Source organism: Liolophura sinensis, chromosome 13 (assembly GCF_032854445.1).
Source record: "Liolophura sinensis isolate JHLJ2023 chromosome 13, CUHK_Ljap_v2, whole genome shotgun sequence".
Lineage (NCBI taxonomy): Eukaryota > Metazoa > Mollusca > Polyplacophora > Chitonida > Chitonidae > Liolophura > Liolophura sinensis.
This window is the reverse complement of record NC_088307.1, coordinates 25,378,462-25,385,213: the sequence shown is the minus strand read 5'-3', so window position 1 is coordinate 25,385,213 and position 6,752 is coordinate 25,378,462.

Here is a 6,752-nt window from a genome sequence, read left to right as displayed (position 1 = left end):
TATTCTACGACGTCACGTTATTTGTGCTCATTATTTCGTATTTTTGAAGCTTGAGACTGATTATATAAAATAATCATACAAATTATACAAATAAAATTGTATAAAATTCCAGAAGTGAAGCTGTCATTTTAAAAGGTTTGAAAATAAGGGTCATTTTTAAAGCTTTAAATCAGGGGCTAATACAACTGAAATGTATGTAAAACCTGGTTTTGAAGATTTAAACATTGGCCTCTTTTTTTTATAGATTTACAAAATGATTTTTCAAAATGCTCAACACCAATCCGAGATTTGTGAAAATAAAGTCTTGTTCCCAATGTTGGTGCTTAAAAAACCCTCACAGACCAAAGTTTATAATCTGTTTATTTTAACCCGTGACCTATTTTCAGTTGTAAATTTATAAAATCAACTGAAAGCTGGAGAATCAGCAGTCCCACGAATAACCCATGATAAAATATAACACTTAGCACCCCTTCGTTATTGTCAATCGCTTTAACGGGACATGAGAGGGAAGAGAAAAGGCCTGTCTTTTTAGCTGAATGACACCATGCATTGTCATTGTCTCAGCGATTAGTTATTGTCTCAGCTAGATACATACACCTGTCATTGTCTCAACTAGATACATACACCTGTCATTGTCTCAACTAGATACATACACCTGGCATTGTCTCAGCTAGATACATACACCTGTCATTGTCTCAACTAGATGTATACATAAACCTGGCATTGTCTCAACTAGATACATACACCTGGCATTGTCTCAACTAGATACATACACCTGTCACTGTCTCAACTAGATAAATACACCGGTCAATGTCTCAGCTAGATAAATATACCTGTCACGTTCTCCACTAGATAAATACACCTATAACTGTCTCAACTAGACAAATACACCTGTCATTGTCTCAACTCGATAAAAACACCTGTCATTGCATGTTTCAACCAGAAAAATACAAATGTCATTGCATGTCTCAACAAGATAAATACACCTGCCACTGCATGTCTCAACTAAATGAATACACCTCTCATTCCATGTCTCAACAAGAAAAAATACACCTGTCATTGCATATCTCAACTAGATAAATACATCTGTGATTGTCTCAAGCAGATAAATACATCTGTCATTGTCTCAACTAGATAAATACATGTCATTGTCTCAACTAGATAAATACACCTGTCATTGTCTCCACTAGATATACACACTTGTCACGTTCTCCACTAGATAAATACACCTGCCTCAGCTAGATAAATACACCTGTCACGTTCTTGACTAGATAAATACACCTGTCAAACACACTTGTCATTGTCTCAAGCAGATAAATACACCTGTCATTGCATGTCCCAACAAGATGAATACACCTGTCATCGTCTCAACTAGATAAATACATTTGTCATTGTGTCATCTAGATAAATACACCTGTCATTGTCTCAACCAGATAAATGCACTTGTTATTGTCTCCACTATATATACAGTTATAGTGCTTATAATTATAGTGACAATTATAATGACAGTATAAGGAAGTATTGTATACGCTGTAAAACGCATATTTGTATAGGCTATATATACATACAGGCCTATATTTGAGACGGACTAACCCGGAGATAAAATGAAGACAACAAGGTATAGATTTATCAGACAATTGTAAAATTACTGATTAGTTTTAGCAGGCTTGGACATATTATGTTTAGCATTAATTATATCCTGATGTGGTCAAATCTCGCTGAATGGGCAGGGTTAGTTATATCCTAATGTGTTAAATCTCGCTGAATTGAGCAGGGTTAGGCATTTCTAAACGTCATAGTGTATGGTATCACGCAGAAAGTTGCTCCGTTAGTTAGCTAGTTAGTTAGCTAATTATTTATTTATTAGTAGTTAGTTGTGTTAGTTAGTTAGTTTGTTTGTTTAAGTACGACATACACACAAGAGTTGTTTTTTGCTTTATACGATAGTGATAAGTTTTGTGGGAAGAGGAAACCGGAGCACCATGCAGGCGTAAACCTTCAGGAATTTAGTTAGAGTGAGTGCTTGGGGTTTAACGTCGTAAATTTAGTTAGTTAGAAACGAACTTTCCCCGTAAGCGTATTTTACAGATATGCCACACCACACTGGTGAAAGACATGCGGTCTTCACCGAATCGGCCAAATGACCACATGGGCGTCGTCGACAGCTTATTATCCCCAAGGGCCCCAAGAACAGGGAGAGCGGGGAAATAAAACAAGTTTCTGTTCAACTGAACACAGAGCTTGGACTCGTATCTCTTGTGTCATTTGATATATTGTCAAAATTTTATTGTTTAAGTGCATATTTTAATGTTTAAACTAAAAAATCTGTGGCACAGATTTTTAATATTCATCATATAGATACTTCTAAAGGATTACTTAAAGTTAAAACTTTCAAAATTTAAAAATTTATATTCTTTTACTAATATCTTTAAAAATAGATAACATATCAACAATTCTTGAGAGCATTTTTAAAGCTTAGATTGGCTGACAGTAAGGGTAGGGTTGCCTGGGTTAAACTGGGTTAAACAGGTTTGGTCACGTTAGAACAAATCTGCCATACCTATAATTCAGCCGAGGCTAGACATAGCTTGGACATGCTATCTCTCACACCAGCCAATCAGAATCGATTGTGTATCCGTTAAAAGTATGCAGCCACATGTGTATAAAATGTCAAGACATTACGTTGAAAAAAAGGGAGAAATAAAAGTACGTGTCATTCCATCCCACGACTGTCCCAAAACCAGAAAGGGGGAAAGTCTCCAGTGGACCCTAAAGTGGGACAAAATTCGTCATTACTGCGTTTTGCAAATTAATTTTAATCAAAAACTATAGTATGGCGACTTTCTACAGTTTTCAACCAAGTTCAAGACAATTTTAAAACTTATTAACCCCTTTGGTCATTTCATTTTAACGCAAATAGTTAGGCGGTTCTGAAGAAGTTCTTTTTTTAAATTTTATTATATCTGGATATTATATCCAGTCATATTGTTTTCGCGTAAGACAAAACGTGGTTTGCTGACTCACAATTTTTATTTGATACTCATCATTCTGTCGTAAGGGAGAGGAACGGGATCTAGTTGTTAATAGGGCTAGTGCCTCAATCTCTCAATGAATAATTGGCTGCGGTTTCAGTAATATTACGACGTGAAATGGTTAGGTGTGTGGACATATACGGTGTCCTCCTACACCCATAAAACTGATAACCATTGCACAAGTGGAAAATTTGAGAATGGCATTTAAAAATAATCCAATAAATAAATAAATTCCGGTCAATTTAACTTTTTGTTGTTGTTGAAATTTTGAGTGTTTTAGAGGTATCTAAAAACATGTGTGATAGGCAGTTTACATGTAGATATGCATAACATAGTCCTCGTGGAAGGACAAAATTCGTCCCCATGACGACATTATAAATGTTCCTCATACATTCGGTGATTTCCTGTCACCCCCATATTTTATTCGATATTATCTATTTGAATGCTATATCCTCTGACAATTTAAAACAATTTCAAGTTAATTGTATTTATCCAGCTAAACAGTAGCCCGTAAAAGTAAAGTGACGTCACATTAGCAGTTGAGGAAAATCCGGGAGGTTTGGTGGGGGGATTCCCCATGCAGTTTGCCTTACACGTAAAATAGATGTAGCGATTGGGTAGTGAATGGCTATATTGTCTATTTCCACGCGTTTCAGAGTTCAAATTCTGTACCAGTGACCATTTTTCAGAAAAAGATTCCTCCAGCGTTATCCATTGAAGTATATAGCGACGTCTATGGCTTGCATTTGATAACAACATAATAGCGGAGCCGTAAAAATGACCTGTTGAAAACATTAAAAGCGGGAGAAGAGGCGGGTTATGAGGTCAGTTCAGTTCTATCCAGGCTCATTAGGCACATATACATGTGTTCTTGTACCTGTATAGACGACTTCCAATTCAACATTAATTGGTGTCCCGAGACTTGGCCACAGACCCCCATTAGTTTTCCATAAGCGACAATGTTAACGTTTAGCGCTGTAGCTCAGTCCCAAACATTCCGAGGCCAGTAAGCTTTCGTGCATACCTGGCCCAGCCTGTGAGAAGAAGCCATAAAAATCTTGACATAGATTGGCCGTCAAAATCTGGACCTATCTATGCCGGCAGCTGGGAGGGGTGCCTAGCAACGCCAAGGGGACGTCACTCGAAGCCTCATCACCACCTGTCTCCTTGTGTCCTCTCGCCCAGAATTTCAAATTTTCATCATTAAAACTCATACCTGCCCAAAGCTTAGACAATTTCCATCATTTTCATACCAAGCATGCACCTGTACACCAAAAACGGCAGGCTGGCCGCAAAAAAGATTTTACACCCTAAAGTACACAGAACTACAACCCTACTGAAAAACGGAAGTTGTAATGGGGGTCTGTGTCCACTTAGAGTCTAAGAGTATGGAGCCGTAAAAGTTGGGTGGGGAGGGGCGAATCAAAGGATAAAAGCGAGTGCCCCGAGTTTAGAAGTTAGAAGTCGAATCCCGATTTTAAAGTTGGGGCCACGACTTTCATATGCCAGCCACAGATGAGGGCGTCGCAATTTTGCCACTGTGAATACCTTTAAAAGGCTCCGTAAAAAGAGCCCTATCTCATCTACAGATGATACGTAACATAATTTTGAATAATTTCTTACTTCACGTTAGTTGTGAAAACCAAAGAGAATCTAGTTCTGAATTGTAGGCCTATACCCAAAAGTGTCTATTTGGTCTGACTGAGTTACAAATAAGAATCATTCCTGAAGGTACTTAATCCGTTTGATCAAGGCTTTGTTGATCACTTTAGTAAGCCTGTAGTAAAAGATGAATTTGACAGCGATGCGTTAGAGTATACTTTGCATTTCCAGCAGGTCAAATTCTACGCGCACGTAAAAAGTGGAGGTCCAAGTATATTTGACCCGTAATTCACCACTTCAAAAGGGATTCCAATTCGACACCACTGTATAAATAAAATTACTTTTAATTTCTTTCCTGTGTTATTTTCTGTCCATGATTAATAATATCGTCATACTGCGAAACTCTGCCACAATATCCTTGCCTTGCATGTATATATAGACACTGCAATACTGACTTGCACAATTCCCGGAACCAGGGCTGTGGTTATGCTGGTGTTGAGTAAATCCGGCGCGCAACTTCCGCGTATATCCACTAAACACACGACTGACACGTGACACCAGGCACATTCCTGGTAATGTAAAAAAAAAATCCGTTATAAAATTAATAGAAAAACTGCCGCCTGAGTAATGCTAGAATGTTTTCTGTTATAACAAAATATATTGCCATATTCAACAAAATATATTGTGCCATATTTAACATATATCCTTTCAGTATAACAACAAGTCTTTACATTAAATTCATAAAAAAATGTGTGCTATATTTAACAAATCAAACTGCTGCAATAAGGATAGTCACACGTGGGATAGTTGCTCATCAGTAACTTGCCAAAGGTCGGTGGTTTTTGCAAGTTTCTCTACTAAAAAAACTGAACACCATCCGTACGAGTTAAATATAGTTCAGTATGGCGTTAAGCGACAATCTAATAAATAAACAAATAAATCTATAAATCAATAAATAAATAAGTAAATAAATAGATCACGGTTATACAAAGGTTTGTGAAATGGTCATGCAACTTAGAATGTTGGGGGTAGTTGATTCAGTACTTATTAGTCACTGGGGCCTTCACAGCTCCGATCAAATATTGAAAATGATGTCGTAATGGGGGGAAAATGAAGGAAAGAGACGTGAAAGTGACAGATTACTTGAAATAGTTGAGGGGATGATATGTAAAAGAGACAGAATACTTGGAATAGTTGAGAGGATGATATGTAAAAGTGACAGTATACTTGGAACAGTTGAGGGGATAATATGTAAAAGTGACAGTATACTTGGAACAGTTGAAATGAAGAGATGTAAAAGTGACAGAATACTTGGAACAGTTGAGGGGAAGAGATGTAAAAGTGTCAGTAGGGGATCTATACTTCAAACAATTGAAGGGAACAGAGGGGTAAAATAGCACTATACATAGAAAATCCTGTTTTCAGTCTCAAGATGGCACAAGGGGTTTGGTGCTCCCAAGAGACAGATTTTTCTATAACTGCACAATTTCGTAGAATTCAGCCTGCTGCCTTGAATTAACCACCTCTCTTTGCCAGGTGTACCAGACAAACCTTCCAACATAAATGCACTACTGAACCCGAAGAGGGAGTTTGATTAGAATCGGATTTATTTTGTTAGCGACTAATCAGCTTCGGACAGCAAAGCGCTTTTATCAAACTAGCCAGCAAGGTCCGATAGGAGGCGTACGAAATTACGATAAATAAAACATTTATTTATTTATTTATTTTATTGTTCTTTAACGCCATACTCTTGAAAGTTTCATCTGTCAATTTTACTGGGGGAAAGCGCGGAGTGCCAGACATAAACCACCGACAACGTTCAAAGCCGAGTTTGAACAAATTAAATTTTATACTTCCCAGAAATGACTATCCAAATTCCCCAGTGTGTAGTTATATGAATTATGTTTCATTATACTTCATGTTTATTTATACTGACTACACAGAGTGACTATATCCACACGCCTAAGAGCTCACATCCGCAACACAAATCCCGGTCATCCGATAATTGGAATAGGCTACGTCTATACATATATGTATACTTGCGACACGTATCTATACTTGTTAAGGGTATAAAAGGAGCAAGCAAGAATCCTACTTTCCACAGTTGCTATGGAGATA